The sequence below is a fragment of the Aedes albopictus genome, chromosome 2, assembly GCF_035046485.1.
Source record: "Aedes albopictus strain Foshan chromosome 2, AalbF5, whole genome shotgun sequence".
Taxonomy (NCBI): Eukaryota; Metazoa; Arthropoda; class Insecta; order Diptera; family Culicidae; genus Aedes; species Aedes albopictus.
The window spans coordinates 371,505,111-371,531,558 of NC_085137.1; the positions used below are offsets into that span (position 1 = coordinate 371,505,111).

General features: G+C 43.2%; 1 long non-coding RNA gene across 5 annotated transcripts in view; it reads left to right on the forward strand.

The window, feature by feature from the left end:
- LOC134288354 (uncharacterized) overlaps positions 1-26,448 on the forward strand; it is a 71,461-nt gene that overhangs the window by 19,368 nt on the left and 25,645 nt on the right. The gene's annotated exons all lie outside the window — the stretch shown is intronic.

A 26,448-nucleotide genomic window follows, 5' to 3' on the forward strand; every position in this document is an offset into this window, starting at 1 on the left:
TATCAGTTTATCCGGGAATCCGTATTCGTGCATAATCTGCCATAGCTGTTCTCGATCGATTGTATCATACGCCGATTTGAAATCGATGAACAAGTGATGTGTGGGCACGTTGTATTCGCGGCATTTCTGCAACACCTGGCGGATGGCGAACATCTGGTCCGTTGTAGCGCGTTCACCCATGAATCCAGCCTGATATTGCCCCACGAACTCTCTTGCAATCGGTGATAGACGGCGGCATAAAATTTGGGAGAGTATCTTGTAGGCAGCGCTCAGTAGTGTGATCGCGCGGTAGTTTCCGCAATCCAACTTGTCGCCCTTTTTGTAGATGGGACACACGATACCTTCCATCCATTCCTCCGGTAATACTTCCTCCTCCCAAATCTTGGTAATGACCCAGTGTAGTGCTCTCACCAGTGCTTCTCCACCGTATTTTAGAAGCTCGCTTGGTAGTTGATCTGTCCCAGCGGCTTTGTTGTTTTTCAACCGGCCAACCTCCTGCTCAATCTCTTGAAGGTCAGGAGCCGGAAGTCTTTCGTCCTGTGCACATACTCCTAGATCTGTTACCACGCCACCTTCGGTACTTGCAACGTCGCCATTGAGGTGAAGTCATCAACTTCACCCGAAATCACGGTACCAATACAAAATTTCAAAAAATACCCGAGGAAATTCAAAATGTTCATGCGAAATTTGCGGGGCTGCTGCATTACACTATGGAAAAAAAATCTTCTAAAAATTTGCCAAATAAAATTGCAAAGAAGCGAATTCGGGTCCGTCCGAGAAAATTTGATTTTGTAAATGCATCAAAGATCGTCAGAATGTGCAATTAGTGTTTGACGGAAGTTAGACATAGCAAAAATCACTTCTGTACTGCCACAAGTCGCGCAGAAAACCTTACAAAAATCCTCAAAAAGAGAAGGGAACGCAAAAGTCATCCGATGCTGCAGTGTGTCATTTCTTGGCAAACAAATCATCTAATTCAGGTAAGATAGCAGTTGATTCAATAGCAACAATATGGCTTTTTTAATGAATCATTGTTCCTACTACCAACACGTTTAGAGTCGAAAGGCAATCGGCTACTCGAACAGACGCTGAAAGGCGTCAATTTTTCCAATAAATGGATTCAAGTACACCTTCAATCAGTAAAGAACGCATGAAAAGTACAGACCTGTTAAAAGTTAAAGCCAATCAATAAAAAAAATGTGGAAGACTTTTGGGAATGGGTATTGGAGATATAATTAAATACATTCAAATTAGAGTTGCTTATTGCTTAAACTATACTGCCGTGAATCGCATATCTGTCCCATTTGCATAGGAAATCCAGCAAAGATGGGACTGATATGCGATTCAAGGCAGTATATACAAGCATCATGAAAGGATTCAAGCGTGGTGGTGTTGCATTCGAAACCGGAATCAAAAACAAAATGGCAACTCTGAGATAATTTCAGCATTATTAACTTGGGAGTCTCCAGTTAGCCTAGTGGTTAGGGTTATGGATCGCCAATCCGGAGACGACGGGTTCGATTCGTGTTCCGGCCGAGAAAATTTTCTCGACTCTCTGAGCATAGTGTATCGTTGTACTTGCCTCACAACATACAAATTCATGCAATGGCAGGTAACGAAAGCCCTTCAATTAATAACTAGAAGTGCTCAAAGAACATTCAGTTGAAGAGAGGCAGGCCAAGTGCCACTGAAAACGTAGAGTCATAAGGAAGAAGGCGAAGGAGGTACTACTAGATTTATAGAAAAGTTATGAAATGTACCTAATGGCTTGCCTACTGGTGGATTGCGGAATTCGGAACGGCATGGACGAACAGATGATCATTTGAAAATGGAAAATCAGTTATTAGAGATCCGGAACATTTGTCGAGCCATTTTCCAGCCAGGCTGCTGGAGAATTTCGGTCCGCAGTCCTCAGGTGGGCAGCTGATCGGAACAGATCTGCTTGCAATCTACAATTTGATGGTAGCGAAATTTTGATGATGACCAGATCCGCAATAAAACGCTTTGACGCAGATGGTTGTGGCAAAAAATCTGTGGCGACACTTCTGAAAAAGGATCGCCCAAATTTGTTTATTCTCAAGTGCGTATGCCATTCATTGGCACTTTGCGCTTCCTACTCACGCAAGAATATTCCGAACGGAGTTAAATGGATGTGCAAATAAATCTAATCATTTCTCGCCAATAGCCTATACTAAGAACTGCAAAATTCAAACAACTCCAAAGCGTGCTGAAGATTAAGCCCTTAAAAATGCTTTACCCATCAAGTACACGCTGGTTATCATTGGAGCAAGTCGTTAGACGTCTGTTGGACAGGTTCGAAGTACTAAAAATATATTTTAGTTTTGGTGGCACCAGTATTGATGCACGTCAAGCACATTAAGCAAATATATGATGTCCTGGGTAGCTCTGCAACGCATTTCTATATAGAATTCATGTTCATTGTTTTTTTCTGTTCTGCCGAAAATAAACAATCAAAATAAGCTATTCCAATCGGAGAACCCTCAAATATACCACCAGCTTCACCATGAGTCTGACTAGAACTATTTTTGATTGTTTCATGAAGCATGAATTCGTCAAACAAAAAAAAAAATCAAGATTTTATGGAAATAGAATCACAAAGTTGCGTCGAGTTGGACAAAACAATATGTACATGGACACAAAAGTGCAAATTATAATATTCAGATGAAAACTTTTTTATTACTATCGTGAACCAAATGTCTAAACCTTCAACTTCAACATCGATGTGCTGATCAATTTGACTATAATCTACCCAAGAAACGTAATTAACATACCTTGCCACAGAATACAAATTTAACCATTTCATAGCATCTTATATAATACTCACAGCATTTATTGATCTGTGTTTTTGGAGAATTTGAGATCCTTGCATTGAGAAGACAGTCAAACACGAAAAAAAATCTCAGTAGAGGGCAATCGCTTCGTGTGTGCGCTCTTATTTAGTTTATTTCACGGTACCCAAATCTATGAATCCGAAGCCCACATGCTCATCCGCTCCGGTAATCCAATTATAGACCGATGCTACATCTTTCTCGCACGAGTTGTGACTCCAACCCCTGAAAAGCGGCTAAGCACATATTTATTTTGGACTAAATTAAATTTCACCTTTTCATAACTCACACCACCGCCGGATCCCCTCAGCAAACAGCCTAGAAAGAGTTGGAAAACCCTTCTCCAAGATGGTATCGAACAATCGGGAGCTAACTGGGTCGTAAATAGGCCGACGACGCCACTGATGGGAGAGTCCACCAAATGATATTGCTGGGCTTCGATTCGAGGTGTTGCAATAATAATAAAAATATTTTCCACCTAGCTTTCCAATCCATTTCGTCCCAACGCCATAATAGTCATCGTCTGCTTCTGGCGTAGGGATATCCAAATATTCATCCATATCTGATGGTATGAGGAAGTGGAAGTCCCCAAGAAGGAGGGTTCTTATCGTTGCTTTCACGGTCGGTTAGTTTGGTGTCCCATTTTACCAGAATAAGCAAAAGGGTCACCATTTGAATTGTTGTTGTCACACTAACACGACAACCACTGTCAGAGCAAGTATTTTCTCGGAAAGTTTCGGTTTTCAGTCATAGAAAAGTGTTTATTTTCTTACTCCATAGTCTCTGGAACTCCAGACAGCTGAACCGGTCTAAACCGTTTTTAATAAAAAAAAAAAAATAGTGGAATCAGATGAACACCGTCATCGATGTTGTTGTCACCCCGTTGAATAAACAATCGGTCGTTAAAATCGATTGAGATTATGTTCAAATAGTGATGCAGTTTTTAGTGTAAGTTACTTAACCCTCTGGGCCTTCTATCAAATAGTTATTTTTTTAGTGAACATACAGCCTTTCCAACACACTAGTGCAGCGATCCCCAAGCTTATTTTTTCAACTGTTTGTATTGCACTTCCTATATCCATTTGTGAAACATTCAACACGTTATTCTAGGTTATTTTGGGAGTAGAACAACCTCCTTAAGAAACATTTTAAGAAATTCTACAGCAACATAGAGAACTCGGCGTCACGTGCGGCCCGCGGGCCGCACTTTGGTGATCACTGACTAGTTTATCGTAATCTGGGGGGTAGTTGATCAGCGGGGTGAAGTTGATCACTATGGGATCCATGACCTTCAACCGCCGAGGATGCCAGAATTATGTTGGAAGAACTTTTGACGTTTTTTTAATTTTGTGAATATTTTTCAAGAGTTTTTGAAGGTTTTTATACCAATTATGTCAGTTTTTATATAAAAATATTGACATTTTTGGATGTGTATCAAAACTCGGTGAAAAGACTGCCTTTTATAAAATTGCTTCCCATCAAGGTCTTGTATGTCATGTTACTCACCAAATACTTCTATTTATTAGGCTTATTGAACATAGATTTGAGTTGAAATTGATGTTAACATACATACAGACATACATATATTTATTTGTTCAACATCATTAAGACAAGACATAATCAACAATAGTACGCCACAAAACTCGGTTTGTGGCTGCCGCTCTCCATCCTCGGTCGCGCCCAATGCTCGCCAAGTCACGCTCCACCTGGTCCGCCCATCGTGCTCTCTGCGCTCCACGCCTTCTTGTGCCAACCGGATCCGTTGCAAACACCAGCTTTGCAGGGTTGTTGTCCGGCATTCTTGCAACATGCCCTGCCCACCGTATCCTTCCGGCTTTGGCCACCTTCTGGATGCTGGGTTCGCCGTAAAGTGCAGCGAGCTCGTGGTTCATCCTTCTCCGCCACACACCGTTCTCCTGCACACTGCCGAAGATCGTTCTTAGCACGCGTCGCTCGAAAACTCCGAGTGCTTGTAGGTCCTCCTGGAGCATGGTCCATGTCTCGTGCCCGTAGAGGATAACCGGTCTTATTAGCGTTTTGTACATGGTGCATTTGGTGCGTGGGTGAATCTTTTTCGACCGCAGTTTCTTCTGGAGCCCGTAGTACGCCCGACTTCCGCTGATGATGCGCCTCCGAATTTCACGGCTCACGTTGTTGTCAGCCGTCAGTAAGGATCCGAGGTAGACGAATTCCTCCACCACCTCGAAAGTATCCCCGTCTATCGTAACATTACTACCCAGACGGATCCGGTCGTGTTCGGTTCCGCCTACCAGCATGTACTTTGTTTTTGAGGCATTCACCACCAGTCCGACCTTTGCTGCTTCGCGTTTCAGGCGGGTGTACAGTTCTGCCACCGTTCCAAATGTTCTAGCGATAATGTCCATGTCGTCCGCAAAGCACACAAATTGACCGGATTTTGTGAAAATCGTTCCCCGGCTGTTGAGCCCGGCTCGTCGCATCACACCTTCCAGCGCGATGTTGAAGAGTAGACATGAGAGTCCGTCACCTTGTCGCAGTCCCCGGCGAGATACGAATGAACTGGATAGTTCACCCGAAACTCTTACGCAGTTTTGCACACCGTCCATCGTTGCTTTAATCAGTCTAGTCAGCTTCCCAGGAAAGCCGTTTTCGTCCATAGCTCTGGGCGGTCGATACTATCGTATGCCGCTTTGAAGTCGATGAACAGGTGGTGCGTTGGGACCTGGTATTCACGGCATTTCTGGAGGATTTGCCGTACGGTAAAGATCTGGTCCGTTGTCGACCGGCCGTCGATGAAGCCGGCTTGATAACTTCCCACGAACTCATTTGTTTTAGGTGACAGACGACGAAAGATGATCTGGGATAGCACTTTGTAGGCAGCATTCAAAATAGTGATCGCCCTGAACTTCTCACATTCCAAATGGTCGCCTTTCTTGTGAATGGGGCAGATTACCCCTTCCTTCCACTCCTCCGGTAGCTGTTCGGTTTCCAAGATCCTGACTATCAGCCGATGCAGACAGGCGGCCAACTTTTCTGGGCCCATCTTGATGAATTCAGCTGCGATACCATCCTTACCAGCTGCTTTGTTGGTTTTGAGCTGGTGAATGGCATCCATAACTTCCCTCAGCGTGGGAGTTGGTTCATTCCCGTCCTCCGCTGCACTGGCGTCGTCGTTCCTTCCGTTGCCGTGGGCTCCCGTGCCTACGTTCTCCACGCCGTTCAGGTGCTGATCGAAGTGCTGCTTCCACCTTTCGATCACCTCACGTCCGTCCGTCAAGAGGCCTCCGTCTTTATCCCTGCATATTTCGGCTCGCGGCACGAAGCCGTTGCGGGATGCGTTGAGCTTCTGATAGAACTTTCGTGTTTCTTGGGAACGGCACAGCAGTTTCATTTCTTCACACTCCGCTTCTTCCAGACGGCGCTTTTTCTCCCGAAAGAGGCGAGTCTGCTGTTTCCGCTTCTGTTTGTAACGTTCCACGTTCTGTCGAGTCCCTTGCTGCAGCATTAACGCCCTCGCTGCGTTCTTCTCCTCCAAAACCGTTCTGCACTCTTCGTCGAACCATTCGTTCCGTCCATTCCGTTCCACGTACCCGATGGTGCTCGCGGCTGCGTCGTTGATGGCTGCTTTCACTGTACTCCAGCAGTCCTCTAGAGAGGGACCTCATCGAGCTCGCCCTCGTCTGGCAACGCGGCTTCGAGATTCTGCGCGTATGCTGAGGCGACATCCGGTTGCTTCAGTCGCTCTAGGTTGTACCGTGGCGGTCGCCGGTACCGTACATTGTTGATGACGGAGAGTTTTGGGCGCAGTTTGACCATCACCAGATAGTGGTCGGAGTTGATGTTGGCGCCACGATAGGTCCTGACGTCGATAATGTCGGAGAAGTGCCGTCCGTCAATCAGAACGTGGTCGATTTGAGATTCCGTCTGCTGTGGTGATCTCCAGGTGTAACGATATGGGAGGCTGTGTTGGAAAAATGTGCTACGTATGGCCATATTTTTGGAGGCGGCGAAATCAATGAGTCGTAGGCCGTTTTCGTTCGTTTGCTGGTGGGCGCTAAACTTACCAATCGTCGGTCTGAATTCCTCCTCCTGGCCTACCTGAGCGTTCAAATCTCCTATGATGATCTTGACGTCGTGGCTTGGGCAGCGGTCGTACTCGCGTTCGAGCTGCGCGTAAAATGCGTCCTTGTCATCATCAGTACTTCCGGAGTGTGGGCTGTGCACGTTTATTATGCTGAAGTTGAAGAATCGGCCTTTGATCCTCAACCTGCACATTCTTTCGTCGATCGGCCACCAACCGATCACGCGCCTCTGCATATCACCCATCACGATGAAAGCTGTTCCCAGCTCGCGTGTGTTGCCGCAGCTCTGGTAGATGGTATGATTACCTCTAAACGTTCGCACCATGGATCCTGTCCAACAAACCTCCTGCAGCGCTACGATGCCGGACCCGCGGTTCTTCAGTAGATCGGTGAGTATGCGGGTGCTCCCAATGAAATTGAGAGATCGGCAGTTCCACGTACCGAGTTTCCAATCGCAAGTCCCTTTTTGTTCGCTGGGGTCGTTGCCGTTGGTCTCGGTTCGTATTATTCTGTTGCTGATTTTCCGTTACAATGTTTTTGTACGGTTGGCTCGTAGGGCCTGACACCAACCCCCTACTTTCCGGAGGACCATAGTGCACAGTTGAGCTTAGAGTCCTTCCCTGGCACTCGGACGTAGATCAGCCGCCCCTAACATGGGGATCAGACGCTGTTGTGAGCCGCTCCTCCTGGAGAACAGACGCTCAGGTTTGCCGAAGCAAACCCCCTTTTCCCTGTCAGCCTATGACAAAAGTTCCCACCGGGGTTGGTTACCCGATCTTCCCTAAGTTTGCTCATAGTTTCCGGCCGGTACCGCGTGGACGTAGGGATAGGAGTTGCTGGGTAGAGGCTAGTGGATCACAATGGGATCTGAATTGCGCAGCATACCCAGCCTTTACCGTGATGTTAACATATAAATTTTATTTAAAAATATCAAAATTTTGCGGAAATAAGACGTTTTTTCGTAATTGCCTACCGTTAGGCGATAAATGTGGATCATTCTGTAACTTCCTAAACTTTATTTTATTTTAACATGCACAATACACCAGTCGTGCCACAATCGTTTTCACTAACGGTCCTCTAGATAAAAACCAAACATCATGTATTCTAGAGATCGTGGAGGGATTGTATTCTGGCATTGACTGATTTATTTTCGTACTGTTGTAATCGGGCAGGACTTGCTGATAGATAGATTTAATCATTTGCTCCCGACAATCTGGCAGGTGTTTCGAACGCATAATGCATAACGAGTCACATATCACCTTACAGCTACAAGATGTGGCCAGCCATGCCGGAGGAGCGTCGTGAGCAAATGCTTCGATCCCACGATGACGCTCGCGTTGTTGCTGCTAAAACCGATAAGGTGATTTATGTACGGAACTTGTGTGCGTTAAACGTTTGAACAACTGCTAGAAGTGGCACACCAAGATGCACAGTACTTTTTCAGATGAGTAATCTGTGGATTCGTCAGCAATAATGCCGGAATGTTGTTTCCTCAAAATTTCGCCTAGTGGCTCTTTCTGGGTTTGCCCCGTAACCAAAACGATTTTCTTGATGCCTCGATTTTTTCATCCTCAAAGTATGTAACCCCTTAATGTAGCATTTCATTTCAGTATTCTTATGACGGAGAAAATCACTGAATGCTTTCTCAGTGTCTTAATGAGCGAATTCGAATTCAGCCGCCTGTAAGCACAGTTTCAATATATAGCCTAAAAGCTTGTTTGAAACTTTGGTTTTGTTCCACAGGAGGCACTTGACCATGTTTTGCGCGAGTACCTATTTCTAAACCATGAAAAGTGCCATGACATCAATCATCTGCTTAAGATTAGATTTTAGAGAAACTGACCTCCTTCACGTTTTCCATACAGGCTAAATAATGCTAGAAAAAACCCTAGGCAGTTTGTAGGAACATCCCTGAACTTCCAGCTTCGTATGAGTCAAATTTGCCAATATTTTTACTGGCAGGAACCCGCCGAGCTCTGAAAAGTCTTCAACACTACGCTTCTGTTTTGCTGTCATTCCTTGGTTTTTTGCTTCGTTCTGCAGTTTTCTTTTGAAATATTTTTTGTCTATGTCAGTGACAAACATCAAAACATTTCTCAACTTCTCAATCCTCCTATTTTATCGCAATTTTAATTCATCCCTATATGTTTGGAACTGCAGTAGATTGTTCGAAAAGAACTGAGTACTCAGCGAAACTGTATGAGTCGTTGCTGTTCCTTCGAGAGGAACAGGGTAATCATCCAATCAATTGCCTAACCTCTTCCTCAGTGCGTAAAAGTGATATGATAGGGTATGTCATGTATTTTGGACTGGCTGAAAACTGCAGTAGACATTGTGATAGCTTTTTCAAAAGCGGTTCTCATTAGCTGCATGATGTTGTACTGGCTGATAACGTGCCATGAACGAGACATCCAACGCAACGGTTGGAGTTTGTTGCTATGTACATTGCGGTGAAAGAGAAGTATGGTCACATATCTAGGGTCTTGGTGAGGCTATCCAGCAAAAGCAGTATACGATAAGATTCTGAAGCATATTCAAAAAAGTGATCGAAATATGTACCAATCTTCTCAGCAATCATGTATCCTGAGAAGTTACTTGCGAATTTGATTCCCTATGGTGCACCATGTTAGAGACCATTATGCATTCGAGTACGCCGGAAGATGACTTATCGCAGAAGATATTGTTTGCGATGAAAAAAAAAAGAACAGGGGTTTGAGACCCAAGAAGCACAGACAAACAGACGTAACACTCCGTAAATTTCCATCATATACCGATGTAATGGTCCATTTAAGTATTTGATAGTTGGCCAACTACCCACCCGTGGCGCTCGCATCGTTTTTGTTCGAGTTTGACGTTTGCCCACTACCGCCAACTAGGGTAAAAAATATAATTTGGACATGTATGTAATTTGGACAGGCACGGCGTTGTATGTCTTGTTCCGGATAGCCTATAAAAGTAGATACTTCTCAATATCGATTATTGGATCAAGTAGACCCTATTCTGATGACTTACGGTGAAAATACGCTTAACAATTAAGAATTTACTTCAAAATTATCGAAAATGTAAATTATTTCACTAAAACCCCTCAAATGCACAGGTATGCAAGACGACATACACTTCGCAGTCACATACAATATTCGCCTCAAAATCGTTGAATTAATAATTGTAAGAAATTTAAATGCCTGATTGCAATGAAAAATGTTCAATAAAGGAACATTAGGCAGCCAATCTCTTAACATTCATCTAGAACGCTTAAAATAGGTGGTGTCCAAATTACATTACAAGTTTTCTACTGTAAATATATTTTGGACATCTGACGAACTACATGGAGATGCTGTGCGATTGCATACTTGGAGGCGTATTCTGTAGGTCTGGCGATATTTCCTCGATTTTAACAAAAACTGTAATAGTTATCAAAATAGATGCCAGTTAAGCGAAGAAATTTGATTATTTGCATGAAAATATTTCTTAATTTATGCTACTTCCATGATGTAGCAGTATTCATGGCTAAACATTGAGATAATTGCCATGTCCAAATTATATATACCTGAGGGTGTCCAAAACATATATTCGGTGTCCAAAATTCAATTCTAACAGGCGATTGGAAATTGTGATTTTCTCAGCTTAAAATGCTTTCGTTAAGTTTTTTGTCACCAGGAACGTAAAGTACAGTCATATTATAAGCGTATTAGTAACTTTGCGAAATAATCAATTACTTTCTAAGGAAGCTAGGGGATGATGTTTCCAACGTTGTCTTCAGCCTGTCCAAAATACATGAATTACCCTAGTTGATGGTCGGCCAAACTCAGCCCTTTTAGCATTGGGCGAACATGTTACTGTGATAATAATTTGAACCGAAACATGTTCGAAGTGTTACGTCTGTTTGTCTGTGCAAGAAGTATCATCATATATATAAAATCCCAGAGTTGTCTGTCCTTCCGTCACGTTTTGAAATGTTTCATTGAAATGTTTCGCAGAATAAAAACTACACCAATCATTGCACTGTAGCATTGTACCTGTGTTGAATTGGTGCGTCATTGCATTGGTGCATCATTGCATAAGGCAGCATCCATTTATTACGTAACGCTAAAATCGAGATTTTTAGACCCCCCCTCCCCCCTCCGTAACGCTTTTTTGTATGAAAACCCGAAATTTTTTGTATGGACCGTAACGCTCTGCCATACTCCCCCCTCCCCCTAGAGCGTTACGTAATTTGTGGACGGCGCCTAAGTGCATAGATGCATCGTTGCATAGGTGCATCGTTGCATAGATGCATCATTGCATAAGTGCATAGGTGCATCATTGCATAAGTGCATAGGTGCACCGTTGCATTGGTGCATCATTGCAAAGGTGCATCATTTCATAAGTGCATCGTTGCATTGGTGCATCATTTCATAAGTGCATCATTGCATTGGTGCATCGTTGCATTGGTGCATTATTGCATAAGTGCATAGGCGCATCGCTGCATTGGTGCATCGCTGCATTGATGCATTGTTGCATTATAGCATTGGCGCATCCTAGAGTGCATTAATCCTGTAGAAAGATCTAGAACTTTCTATCATTCTATGAATAAGAATCCTACAACAGTCATACACTAACCAAGGTTGGATACATAATAGCATACCTTCTGGCGCTTTACAAAGAGATGCACCATGCTGAGTGAAATATTTCACATATGCATTGATACATTAGCCTTCAATGATGCTTCTAGAAATTTTCCTTCCAGGAGATTTTAGGATTTTATTGATTGGATAAAAAACTACACTGTTGAAAATGCTTTGACATCCATGTGCACAACAGAACATGTGCTCGATGAACAAATTGAGATTTGAAATTATGAAAAGAAATCCACGTACTCCGGTGAGACTCGAACTCACGACTCTAGGCCTGCTGGCGACGGAGATAGTCGAGTGACTCCGTAGCTTGAAGGAATAGAAGCGCCCGTCTAGCGAATTGGGAGTCGTGAGTTCGAGTCTCACCGGAGTACGTGGATTTCTTTTCATAATTTCAAATCTCAATTTGTTCATCGAGCACATGTTCTGTTGTGCACATGGATGTCAAAGCATTTTCAACAGTGTAATTTCCCACATGGCTTGGTCAGCCAAAGCAAAATCAAGAAATTGACATAAAAAACTAATTTTTTATGGACGTGGCTAGCCACGTTGGGTTTGCTAGTAGTGAAAGAATATTTGACTTTACAGGTTCTGATCGAAGTTTGTATGGAGAACTTAGGGTGTTCAATTGAAATCCGCATTAGAACGCGCCGTGCATATATTTAGGCGTTTTCGGTACCGTGATTTCTGGTGAAATTGATCAGTGGGGTGAAATTGATCGATGTGAGGGTAATTCTTATTTGTCAAAAATAAAGCTTTGAACTTAAAACAATTTGTAGAAAATGACCATCATTTGGCTCAAGGGTTATTGAATGATGAGTTTACATGTTTTACAGCTAATTAGTCACATATTTCTGTATTAAATTTAATATTTTCCGAAACTGCGTGTTTGGCGAATATCAAAGACACTTTCAAACTTTTGTTACCGTAGCTGTATCAAACATGGAATGAATATTCTAATGAATGTTTATAGCTGCCAAGTGTTCGCTAAACCCGTTTTCGTCATCAAAAGTTCTATAAATATTAATATTTTTGCATAAAATTGTACTTTTTCTAAAGTAATGACTTGTTTAGTATAAAAATTGCATACTTTTAGGCGTTTTCTTTAGATTTATTCAACTTAAAATTTAAATAATTAAGAATTTACTAAACTTGTAAAAGTTTTTCAAAGCTTTTTGCATTCTGGGGTGGTTAATTCAGATGGAAAATTTATTTGCAGCACTTACAAAGACATTTCACTGACTGATCAATTTCACCCCGAAACTAAAATTTCCGATTTTTTCTTTTAAATGATATTTATTGCAATAAAACGATTTGCAGTAAAAGTTTCAACCTTGTTGACTGATGAAACCCGTGGACGTACTTGTTTTAAAGCATTGAGTTTGACCATATCGATAACTATTTAAAAATTAGAAGCCAAAAACTGTGAAAAGTGATCAATTTCACCCGAAATTACGTTATTTTCTAACCAGGGGCATTTCGTCCTTCTAATATGTACATCTTCAAGCACTTGCTTCCAAGATGCAACCGGCATCTTTAAGTATCGCTTTGGACTTAATTTTATTAAATCCAACACCTTGAATTCAAAACTTTATGCCACCATAGATTCCAATCATCAAATGCTCGCGAAAAACTTCGTCAAACAGATACCAATGTGAGTTCTAGGTTCTCATGAGCGACACACGTCCCTACATTTCGCACTACATCTGTAGTTATCAGGGTTTTCACCAATACTGCAGAACAAGTCGAAGCATCGCAAACACCAGTTCAAAGGATCAAATAACTAGCTGAAAAAACTAGGGGTGGGTAATGTCTGAGACATAACCGCATTGTTGACGTAGGACAAAGGCTGGAATGAGGTTCCGACTTTTATATATTGAAATGGGCCCTTTAATTTGAAGTCTTAAATCAGCTGATTTTTCGTGTCATTGTTGTCCGACCTCCGTAATTAAATGCATAACGAATTTATCACATAACGTCGGTTTCCTGCAATAGGGGCACAACTCAAAATATGTCATTTTTGAGATTTTGATGGCAAATGATGAAAAACTATGTAAAATTTCATCTCACAAAGACCCGTTCCAAAATTCGATGAGAAACGCGAGATTTGGGCATTTTCACCAATTTTCCGCAGTAAGGGCACAACTCAAAATCAGTCAATTTTTTCAATAGTCGTTGAAAAATAGTTGTCAAAAATTCATGAAACAGATAGTCCTTCAGCCCCTTTCAATGATACAACAATCAAAATTTGTTTACTTTTATCAAATGATGAGAGAAATAAATGAATTTGCAGGAGGTGCTTCATGATTGCCAATTTTCAAACGCTTATTCTGAAAATTCACATTTTTTGAGTTGTGCCCTTATTGCAGGAAACCGACGATAAAAGGCCTACACAATGTATGCTGGCAAAATTCAAATCGGCGGAGTGATGTGTTGATTAAAGTTGTTACCTATGTGATCCATTTCACTGAACGCATTCATAAGATGTTAATTAGTTAAACTCGCGCGGTTGGCCATCACTTGAGGGTTGAGTATTATTTTATTTTGAAGATAAATGTTCAACCGTTGTTTGAAAGAATTTTCGTCGAAAGGAAAGAATGATTATAATATTGAAAGGCGTTAAGCCATAGCTTCCCAAACATCATATTGCGATCGCAACAATCATTAACATAACTAAAATTGCCGCTATGAAATGAACAGATGGAGCCACCGTAGCCATGTGTATTTGACACAACTCAATTGCTGTTAACGAAATTTTAGATAATTTTGATTGCAGTTTCATGAAATATTCTAGATTCAACAATACGTTGTATAGTTACGCGAACAACAATTAGAGGCCGGCTATACTGTTGCTAAGTTTTCAGTCTGTCGCTTTTAATTATCCGATTCATAACTCTGGAGGAATAATTTTCACTGGTCCTGAAAAGAACCTTAAATAACAGGAGATTTCGGCAAGACAATTGAAAATTATCCGCACTGAATGCTGGAAGCCATCGAAAACTGCCATCGCTTACTGCCGTGGATGAGATTCCTGGTTCTTCTTCTTCTTCTTCTTGGCGTAACGTCCTCACTGGGACAAAGCCTGCTTCTCAGCTTAGTGTTCTATGAGCACTTCCAAAGTAATTAACTGAGAGCTTCCTCTGCCAATGACCATTTTGCATGTGCATATCGTGTGGCAGGCACGAAGATACTCTATGCCCAAGGAAGTCAAGGAAATTTCCTTTACGAAAAGATCCTGGACCGACCGGGAATCGAACCCGTTACCCTCAGCATGGTCATGCTGAATACCCGTGCGTTTACCGCCTCGGCTATATGGGCCCTGTTCCATATAGCCTGAGATTCCTGGTTCCAGATTCTAGAGATTCCTGGTTCTATCAGCTAAATAGCCGAGAGTCATCGCAGGATTGGTGCGCAGCTGCGGAGGTGACATCCATTCCCTTTGACTGATTCAACGAAAATGACGGAAGAAAACAGAGGTCACTGCTTTTATTCCCCTTGATTAGTAGATTAGGCTCCTCCCATTTGGCTGGCTTTCCAGTTTATTTCGTTTGCATGACCCGCCCCGAATGCTCCAGACGCATCAAGCAACTAACCAACCGAGAAATGAGCAAACCACCAGCGGGTAACCAAACGATCAACTTTTAAGCGCAAACCGACATTCGGTTCTTCAGATTTGTGCTCTAGAAAATTCTAGGTGTGGCTTCGTCATATATTCACCCTCGAACATTTTCGAAAAATGTTTAAACTTAATTTTAATTAAACAATGTTTCACGCAAAATAGTTCGGATAGAATAATGCGTTATTAAATTCCGGGTGGAACCATTAGGCCATTAGTGACCGGTTTCATCATTATTGCTGGGCCACCAAGTATTCAATCTTTCACTTCTCAATTGCACCACACTTTTCTCGTTCGATGGAATGAAATTAGCTGATTCACAAACTCTTAAGGAATAATTAACGGTGGTCCTGAACAAGACCGTTTGATTAATTGACGATTTTAGGAACGAAATGGCATGAATTCACCATGTCACGCAATGCGTGTTGGTTTTCTCCGTGCTGAATGATAAACGCCACCGAAAACTGGACCGCCGTGGATTACAATAATGACCAGTTTCACTATTGCTGGCAACGATGCTCTGTCTTTTGCTTTTTGGTTGCACTACATCTCGATCGATGTTGGAAATTATCCAATTAACTCTTGAGGAATCATTTTCGATGGTCCTGAAAAGGACCGGTTTGAATAATGGACGATTTTGATGCATTCAAAATGCCATGCAATGCGTGTTGGTTTTCGCTGCGGAGTGCGGAGAATGCTGGACGCCGTCGAAAATTGGCCCACCGCCGCTGCCATGGATGCGATTCAAAGTGCTATCATCAGCACGATATCCGAGAGTAGTCGCTGGGTTGTTGTGCTGCTGCCTTGCTGGAGGTGACATCCACCTCCAACCTCCTTGACTGATCCAACGAAAATGACGAAAGAAAACAGAGAACACTGCTTTTATACCCCTAGATTGGCAGATGAAGCTCCTCCCATTCGGCTGGCTTTTCAGTTAATTTCGTTTGCATGACCCGCCCCTTATGCTCCAGACGCATCAAACGATTAATCAACCGAGAAATGAGAAAATTTCCATTGAACGGATAATGTAACCAAAATATTAGATGATTTAGATCATTTTAATTTGGAAAATGTTAGAATTGAAACATTTTTCACGCAAAATGGTCCGGATATGATAATGCGTTGCCAAAGTCCGGGTGGAACAATTAGACGTCATAATTGTTGCTGGCTGAGTCACCAAGCATTCAAAATCATTCACTTTTCAGTTGTACTACACTTTTCCCGTTCGTTGGACTGGAATTATCCGATTCACAGCTCTTGAAAAATCATTTTCGATGGTCCTTAAATTAGGAGGAAAATTAAATGAATTCACTATGCCACTATGCGTGTTTGTTTTCTCCGCACTAAATGCTGAACGCCACCGAAAACTGGCCCGCCGCTTGCTGCCGTGCATGCGATTAATGACCGGCTTTGCTTTTGCTGAGAAACGCCGCTCTGTCCTTGCTTTGCACTAGGTTCACCTTTCTCGATCGAGGGTGGAAATTCATCCAATTAACTCTTGAGAAATCTTTTTCGATGGTCCTGAAAAGAACCGTTTGAATAATGGACGATTTTGATGAATTTACAATGCCACGCAATTCGTGTTGGTTTTCTCCGCGCTCAACGCTAGACGCAATCGAAAACTGGCCCGCCGCTTGCTGTTGTGAATGAGATTCCTGGTGCTATCAGTACGATAGCCAAGTGTCGTCGCTGAGTCGATGTGCCGCTGCCCAGCTCGAGGTGTCACCTCGACGGTGGTCGAAATGGAACTGACGATCAGCTCTCGCATGATCGCATTCCTTCCTGCATCGTAGTTGCCCCCACGATGCGCACCAATCAGAGAGCGTTGGTATACTGAACGAGAAAATTTGTCCGCTACCCATATTTATAGATATCAGCGATTTCAATGTCTAACTTTAAAACAACTTTTCAACTATTTATCAATGATTTTTAGGTTCACCGAATATTACAAATTGAACGCGGGAGTTTCATCTCTCGGATAACGGGACTTGTTTATCATTTCGTTCAGTGGGAAAGGTACTGTGAGCGTTTAAAATCTTTCACTCAAACGTAACGCTCTTGGTTTCATAAATTTTGAAATGACACCGGGTATAGAAAACAGAGACGTAGTCCTACGTCAAAATGTACATAGGGTCTTGTACCATTTGGGCAGGTGTACCTATTTTGGGCATTTTCTGCTATAACTAAGTCAATTTCAAACCGATTGATTTGAATTTTTGTATGGAGCTAGGCACGTACAGTATCTAAATCTGTACAAAAAATCAAACCAATCGGTTTGAAATTGACTTAGTTATAGCAGAAAGTGCCCAAATTAGGTACACCTGCCCAAATGGTACAAGACTATTTGATAAGCAGAGTTCGCATTGATTTTAAATCAGAAAACTATTTTTGTTTGGTTGTCGATAACTAAAATCAAGATCATTACAAAAAAGATTTATCCCCATCTTTTATGCTTCAAGTTATTGTTTTGAAACTGTTTTATGTGCGGGTGAGAGGTTCAGGAAAAATCCCAAAGGCATGCACGGACTGAAAAAGCCTGAAAACGTCTGTTCTAGATTTTGCGACCCCCATAACATTTTTTGACATTGTTTGGAAAACGCTGCGATACTTTTAGTGAAGATATCCATTAAATATTTAAAAGTTAACCTAGAACTTATCAAAATGACTAAAAACTGGTGTCTTAGAACTACCTTTATTTTTTTCTGATGTTATGTCCCAACTGGAACAAAGCCCATTTCGAAGTTGTTACTAACTGAAAGAATTCATTTTCAGCTGGGCATTTTTTTGATTGTTACCGTGAGGCAAGACTTAAAGGTCCATGTCAAGTCCAACCCGAAAATGTTCTGACCTGACCGAAAATCCAACCCAGATACCATCTGTATGACCTTACTGAATTGTTGTACATTTACCACCTCAGCTTTCAGAGCTTTCAGATGCCCACTTTAAATAATCATGATTTATTACCAAGCAAAACTTGTAGAAAACTGCATAATCCCTGGCCAAGCTGGAAGAAAATCCTGAGCTTTGGACTGCTGCAAAAACCTCAACACCAGCTTTGTCATCGGGGGTCATGCTTGACATAATCTGGACAAAAGCACTTTCTCTTCTCTGCCTCGCCTCTGCACTCAATACATTATGCCGCTGCACACAAAAAGAGCTTTCCCCGGAAAACGACCAACCCGTCTCGTTGTAAATTCATCGCCCGGAGGTGTGTCGGCGGGTTATGCTAAAAATGTTAATACCAAATTGAACGACTATGACAACGACTAAATTCACTTTCCCGTTTTTGTCATGTAGCCCGACACCAGCACGAACCGTCACTTTCGGCGGGCATTGCTGCTGGTTGACGAGGGAAAGCGTGAGTGAGAGTGAGTGTGTACCGGAAAATGTGCTCTGGGCGATGACGATGACACCGACGACGACGTTGATGATGATCACGATAATACTGGCTACAATTGGTGTCGCTCTCGATGATGGTTGATGTTGGTGCTGTTGTTGTCGGTCGGGCAATGATGATAGCGCAAAACATGGGGGTTATTTTCCATTACACGCCTTTTAATTATAAATCCTTTGACAGGGTGAAGGAAGGGTGCTGAAAAGGATTTCAAATCCGAGGAAAGTGCAAACAATTTGACGCAGTATTGGCTGGGAGGGATGGAATCGAGAATTAGGTGTTGACGACGTTAGAGGATGGGACAAAATGAAGTGTGACATTGGCAAAAGATGCTGATTAGAGGATGATTTTGATGGATATGTTGTCTCAAAGGCTGGAATACTTAAGAACATGCATTGCTTAACTAAGCATTCAGATTAAGGCTATACGTAGAAGTCGTCTTCATTCGAGTCGATCCATGGGTGTTCGTCTCCAGTCACACACTCTTCTTGTATGGGAAAGGTGGTGGTAGGAATGGTCAACCAGAGATCAAGGAAGAAACTAGAGAAGGACACTTACTTCGCGTCGTTAGGTCATCTGCCGAAGCCCGTTCGGAAGGTCAACATGCCGACTTAGTTTCCCTTGACATAATCAAAATGTTCAACCGAACCAGGACACCCATGGTTCTAAAGCAGCTCCGCGAGTGGGACTTCTTCGGGAACCTTTTGGCCTTCGTTAGAAATTACCTTCAGGCTCTGGGGATAGCAAACGTATCGTTCTAATAGTTTTCGGAAAAAGACCAGAATTCCCCAGGGCTACGTCTTGGTCGTCACGTAATTTCTCGTGGTCATGAAAAGTCTGATCGCCCATCCACCGCCCAACGTCCGCGTCTTCATATATGCGGATGACCTGCCAGCACAAGCCAGGGTAAACACGCATCAACATTCAAGCTGCCATCAGCGCGATAGTGAGGTGAACTGAATCTGACTGCTTCACCTTATCTGCATCAAAAGCGTTCGGGGGCACATTTTCCACTGCAGACATCAGCTTGAAAGTCCTGCGATCTCCATCAACGGAGAGTGGATGTGGACATCCCAAACAAAAAGACAGTGAAAGTTTCGGGGGTTTCCATAGCCAAACCCAAAAGATCGAACTCGTCTTCTTCATCTTCACTGGCACCTAGGTTAACCTTGGGCAGGTTTTCATACACTCGCTCATAGGCGCCAACTTGTGACGTAGTTGGGGGGGCGAAGCTCTCCGAAATTGGACAATATTCAACTTTTTTCAGCTCAATGTACTAGTTTTCACGTGAATATGTCCAAACAAGAAAAATAGCGTCGATATTTATTATTGTCTTTATCAACGAGACTTTCAGCCCTTGGCTGGTTCGTCTCGTAGCGTCGATATTTTTCGAATTTCATTGATTTTGAGAGGCTTCACCCCCCCAACTACGTCACAAGTTGGCGCGTATGCACTCGCTGGATTTCATGTTCAGCAACAGCAAGAAATATATTGTTCAGTTTCTTCTTTTTCTTTCTGCCCATGGCGGCAGCGATGTAGTCGAACTGCTTTTTGTAGTCTAGCCATTTGTTCCTGAACTCCGTAATTGGAACACTCCACATTGGTCGGGCTCCATACAAAACTCACAAAAACGAATTTAATGTTTTTAAACTTTATTTTCCAATATGATAAAGTTGATGTATTGCACTTTCATTAATTTTCAATTAATTGGTATTGTATCAAATTCAAGATAAAACTGAATCAACAATATTTCTCCATAATACACAATTCGTGGCTGCCATTTTCCATTCTCGGTTACGCCCCATGCTCGCTAAGTCACGCTCCACCTGATCCGCCCATCGTGCGCTTTGCGCTCCACGCCTTCTTGTGCCTACCGGATCTTTCGCGGACACCAGCTTTGCAGGGTTGTTGTCAAGCATTCTTGCAACATGCCCGGCCTATCGCATTCTTCCGGCTTTGGCCACATTCTGAATGCTAGGTTCGCCGTACAGTACAGCGAGCTTGTGGTTCATCCTTCTCCGTCACACACCGTTCTCCTGCACAACGCCGAAGATCGTCCTTAGCATGCATCGCTCGAAAACTCCGACTGCTTGCAGGTTCTCCTCGAGCATGGTCCATGTCTCATGGCCGTAGAGGACCACCGGTATTATTAGCGTTGTGTACATGGTGCATTTGGTGCGTGAGTGAATCTTTTTGAGCGCAGCTTCTTCTGGAACCCGTAGTAGGCCCGACTTCCGCTGATGATGCGCCTTCGAATTACACGACTCACGTTGTTATCAGCCATCAGTAAGGATCCGAGGTAGACGAATTCCTCTACCTCCTCGAAGGTATCCCCGTCTATCGTAACATTACTACCCAGACGGATCCGGTCGTGTTCGGTTCCGCCTACCAGCATGTACTTTGTTTTTGAGGCACTCACCACCAGTCCGACCTTTGCTGCATCGCGTTTCAGGCGGGTGTACAGCTCTGCCACCGTTCCAAATGTTCTGACGATAATGTCCATGTCGTCTGCAAAGCACACGAATTGACCGGATTTTGTGAAAATCGTTCCCCGGCTGTTGAGCCCGGCTCGTCGCATCACACCTTCCAGCGCGATGTTGAACAGTAGACATGAGAGTCCGTCACCTTGTCGCAGTCCCCGGCGAGATACGAATGAACTGGATAGTTCACCCGAAACCCTTACGCAGTTTTGCACACCGTCCATCGTTGCTTTAATCAGTCTAGTCAGCTTCCAAGGAAAGCCGTTTTCGTCCATGATTCTCCATAGCTCTGCGCGGTCGATACTATCGTATGCCGCTTTGAAGTCGATGAACAGGTGGTGCGTTGGGACCTGGTATTCACGGCATTTCTGGAGGATTTGCCGTACGGTAAAGATCTGGTCCGTTGTCGACCGGCCGTCGATGAAGCCGGCTTGATAACTTCCCACGAACTCATTTGTTTTAGGTGACAGACGACGAAAGATGATCTGGGATAGCACTTTGTAGGCAGCATTCAAAATAGTGATCGCCCTGAAGTTCTCACATTTCAAATGGTCGCCTTTCTTGTGAATGGGGCAGATTACCCCTTCCTTCCACTCCTCCGGTAGCTGTTCGGTTTCCCAGATCCTGACTATCAGTCGATGCAGACAGGTGGCCAACTTTTCTGGGCCCATCTTGAAGAGTTCAGCTGCGATACCATCCTTACCAGCTGCTTTATTGGTTTTGAGCTGGTGAATGGCATCCTTAACTTTCCTCAGCGTGGGAGTTGGTTCATTTCCGTCATCCGCTGCATTGGCGCCGTCGGCGTCGTTTCCTCCGTTGCCGAGGTCTCCCGTGCCTACGTTCTCCACGCCGTTCAGGCGCTCATCGGAGTGCTGCTTTCACCTTAAGATCACCACACGTCCGTCCACATTACTGCACATTTCGGCTCGCACGAAGCCGTTGCGGGATGCGTTAAGCTTCTGATAGAACTTCCGTGTTTCTTGGGAACGGTACAGCAGTTCCATTTCTTCGCGCTCCGCTTCTTCCAGGCGGCGCTTTTTCTCCCGAAATAGGCGGATCTGCTGCCTCCGCTTCTGTTTGTAACGTTCCACGTTCTGTCGGGTCCCATGCTGCAGCATTACCGCCTTCGCTGTGTTCTTCTCATCCAAAACCGTTCTGCACTCTTCGTCGAACCATTCGTTCCGTCGATTCCATTCCACGTACCCGATGGTGCTCTCGGCTGCGTCGTTGATAGCTGCTTTCACTGTCAAGCCGCTTTGCGGCGTCAAGATTCTGCGCGTATGCTGAAGCGACATCCGGTTGTTCTGGTCGGTACGCCGATTCATGGTTTTACGCCAGTAGCGTACAATCTACCGTGCATGGTTGTCCCATGTTAATAGTGATTCCCATAGAACATGGGATAACTATGCTGCACAAGGCAGCATTGTTGATGACGAAGAGTTTTGGGCGCAGTTTGACCATCACCAGATAGTGATCGGAGACGATGTTGGCACCACGATATGTCCTGACGTCGATAATGTCAGAGAAGTGCTGGTCGTCAATAAGAACGTGGTCGATTTGAGATTCCGTCTGCTGTGGTGATCTACAGGTGTAACGATAAGGAAGGCTGTGTTGGACTAAGGTACTACGTATGATCATGTTTTTGGAGGCGGTGAAATCAATGACTGGTAGGCCGATTTCGATCGTCTGCTGATGGGCGCTGAACTTTTCAATCATCGCACAGTGGAGCACCTAGTACATCAAAACTGATCAAAATTATTTTGACGCATTTTCACAACCCAAATGCAACCCAAATTAGTAATGAAACGTTTTTCATAGTTTTCGTATTTTTTTTATTTAGTCATTAGGGTGACCAATTTCATGATTGTAAAAATTTTTCAAAAAATCACAACTTTTGAACCAGTTGACCGATTTTAAACTTCTTTTTTTTGCTTGAAAGCTGTTGAGTTCTAGTTTTCAGCAAAAATACGTTCAGAGGGTCAAATCTAGACTAACGTTTGAAAAGGGCGTAACAGCCATTTTGAATTTCTGCTTGTCCCGTCCCTCCTAGGTTTACCCCCCATTATTCATGAAATCTTTTACCGGTAACAGATAGATCTGACTCCCCTCTATCTGTTAACGGAAAAAGTTTGCATAAAAATATTGAAATACGCCCAGGAGGGACGGAACAAGTGAGAATTTGCAATGGTTGTTCCGCCCTTTTCAAATGTTAGTCTAGAAATAGTGTTTTAAGGCAAATAATATTATATAATAATATAATTATCACGATTTTTTCAAAGTGTTGCAACTTTTGAAATCGGAAACATCCGGAAGGTTTTCTTTCTGCATTTGAAAGAGGAACAATAGTTTTATCATACACTAAACGCAGATTTTCCGGAAACAGCCGGAAAATCAACTTATTTCATTTTGAATGTACGGTTAAGGATTCCATGAAATATTTTTTTCAATATTTTCATATATTGTATGTAAATTCAACGTCAATTTGTTTGGGTTTCAAATTAACAGAATAACAACATTAACCTTCTTTAACAAACTGCATTGTTGAATTGATTACTATCAATTTCATTCACTTTGTACGGTCAAAACTAGCACGCGCTGTGAGTTATATCAAAGAAATCGGCTAAACTTCAGCTACACTTAACCTCTTCTGATAAGCGTAAGCAAAACATTTGTACACTGCTTAGCTGTCAAACGATTACACGATAACTACACTTGGCAAAAACACAACGGAAAACCCAATTACTTTATTTTGAGTTTTTCCACTTATGATCAGGTTTTGATGTGATTTACTCCAATGTGCGTCGGTCTGAATTCCTCCTCCTGGCCTACCTGAGTGTTTAAATCTCTTATGATGATCCCGACGTCGTGGCTTATGCAGCAGTCGAACTCGCGTTAAAGCTGCGCATAAAATGCGTTCTTGTCATCATCAGTGCTTCCGGTGTATGGGCTGTGCACGTTTATTATGCTAAATTTGAAGAATCGGCCCTTGATCCTCAGGCTGCACATTTTTTCGTCGATCGGCCACCAAACGATCACGCGCCTCTGCATATCACCCATCACGATGAAAGCTGTTCCCAGCTCGCGTGTGTTTGTGTTGCCGCAGCTCTGGTATATGGTATGATAACCTCAAAACGTTCGCACCATGGATCCTGTCCAACACTCCTCCTGCAGCGCTACGATGCCGAATCCGCGGTGCTTCAGTAGATCGGCGAGTATGCGGGTGCTCTCAATGAAGCTGGCAGATTGCGAGTTTCCAATCGCAAGTCCTTTTTGTTCGCTGGGGTCGTTTCCGTTGGTCTCGGTTCGTATTATTCTGTTGCTGGTTTTCCGTTGTTTTTTACGGCTGGCTCGTAGGGCCTGACACCAACCCCCTACTTTCCGGAGGACCATAGTGCACAGTTGAGCTTAGAGTCCTTCCCTGGTACTCAGACGTTGATCAATCAACCCAAACATGGGGATCAGACGGTGTTGTAAGCCACTCCTCCTGCAGAACAGACGCTCAGGTTTGCCGAAGCAAACCCCCCCTTCCCTGTCAGCCTACGACCAAAGTTCCCACCGGGGTTGGTTACCCGATCTTCCCTAAGGTTGATCGTAGTTTCCGGCCGGTACCACGCGGAGGTAGGGATAGAATTTGCTGGGCAGAAGCTTGTGGATTACAATGGCACTTGTACTGCGCAGCATACCCAGCCTTTACCGTGCCTATAGTACTTTCATGATTCTTGAATAAAAACTTCGATTAATTTTTTTATGCGCTTTGTCCTATGCAAGCCCGTGCGCAAGGGAGGGCATTTGGGGGTTGTACAGGGATGTACATACGTATCTCATAGTGTTTCAAAAGCCAAATCCATTAAGTTAGAATTGGCTTTTTTAACGATGTTGAGATAATTTGAAATTCTGAATCTGCATGTCAAACTGAGCCGAAATCCAAATTTTCATGAATTTTGGTGCCCGGGAACCTATTTAAAAATCAATTTGAAGTTTGTATGGGAGCGATTTGTCGAATCACCCCTCGTCGCAATTTGTACTGAGCGGAGCTGTCAAACAGTTGCCCAGCTGTCAAAAGGTGATTTCTAAAAATCTCTTTGAAATTGATTTTAGGTACCAAAACAAAGTTTTAAAAATCTGAAAAAAATCATAGTGGATCATAAGAATGTGCTCTTTCGAATAAAATCAAAAAATCAATACATTTTTGTAAATTTAAAACCCCAATTAACTGAATTATAGCAGCATGTGCCCAAAATAGGTCCCCCGGCCAAATCGTCAAAGACTAATTATTAAAAAAAGAATAAAGAGTCAAAACTTGTTCCTTTCTCAGAAAATCATTCGCTTAACTCCATATTTGTTTCATATAATGTCCTTAGTACGTAGGTTCCTAGGATGAAAGAACATAGAGCACGTACTTTCTACATGAGGGTCAGCATTGCTCCGATCAATATGGTTTAGAAAACTCAATTACGATTCATTTCCTATGTATTTCAACTCGTACAAGGGTTTCCTCCTTCTCAGCAAGTATGATCAGAATGTTTCTTTTGTAAAGGGAAATAATTCCTTGGAGAGATTTTCTTGTGTGTCGTCGGAGGAAAACATACGAACAAAACAAAACACATTAATTTCGGCGTACTTTGTAACTCCCCCGTATACATATCGCCTGCGTATTGCGATTCCCAGGTGTCACATTTGGCGCCGGCCTAGGTTGGTAGGTACATGTGTGCGATTTTCCTCGGTTTTTCTCTGGGGCAGTCGTCCTGGAAGTAACGAAACAGAGAAGTGAATCCTGAAAGGAAATTGCGTTAGCTGCTAGGGTGGCTATCGATGGGGACCACGAAACCATATGCTTTGTGCATGAGAAGTAGTCCGAGAGGGCCCCTCAGCGTGCGACGAAAGGTTGTTACCCCAAGCGTCGGCGACGAGAAGAATAACGTGACATTAAACATTTAAAAGCCGGTAACGACATCGAGGGTAAGATGAAAGGTGATGGAAAAATAATTTAGCAAATTGCGTACACACTCCCAAATCATTACAGTTTACGGTGAAAGATCGCTTTTTCCACTTGCGGCAAACCTAAGAGGCCATCGCGCGTCACAAGGCGTGCCTTGCGTGGCGTGGTAGCCTACCTGTACTGTGTGTCGATGCCGAAGAAGGAAGCCAGTAAAAGAAAGTGCCTTCGAAGGCACAAAACAAGATGATGTTCTCCCTCTGGAGGGGACCGGTCGTTTATTTTGCCGCTGTCCGTCAAAGCGTTGCACTTTATTGCTCTAATCTTGGAGTTCTCTCTCTAGAGAGTCATAGATAAAAAAGCTAAACAGCGGCAACATGACCAGTGGAAAAAGAATGTTCCCAACAATCGTAGGTTTTTCGCAAAGGAGATTTTAATTGAAATTTATGACAAATTTCTCACAGAAAAAGACATGAATTGGGTACCGTTTTTCTTTAGA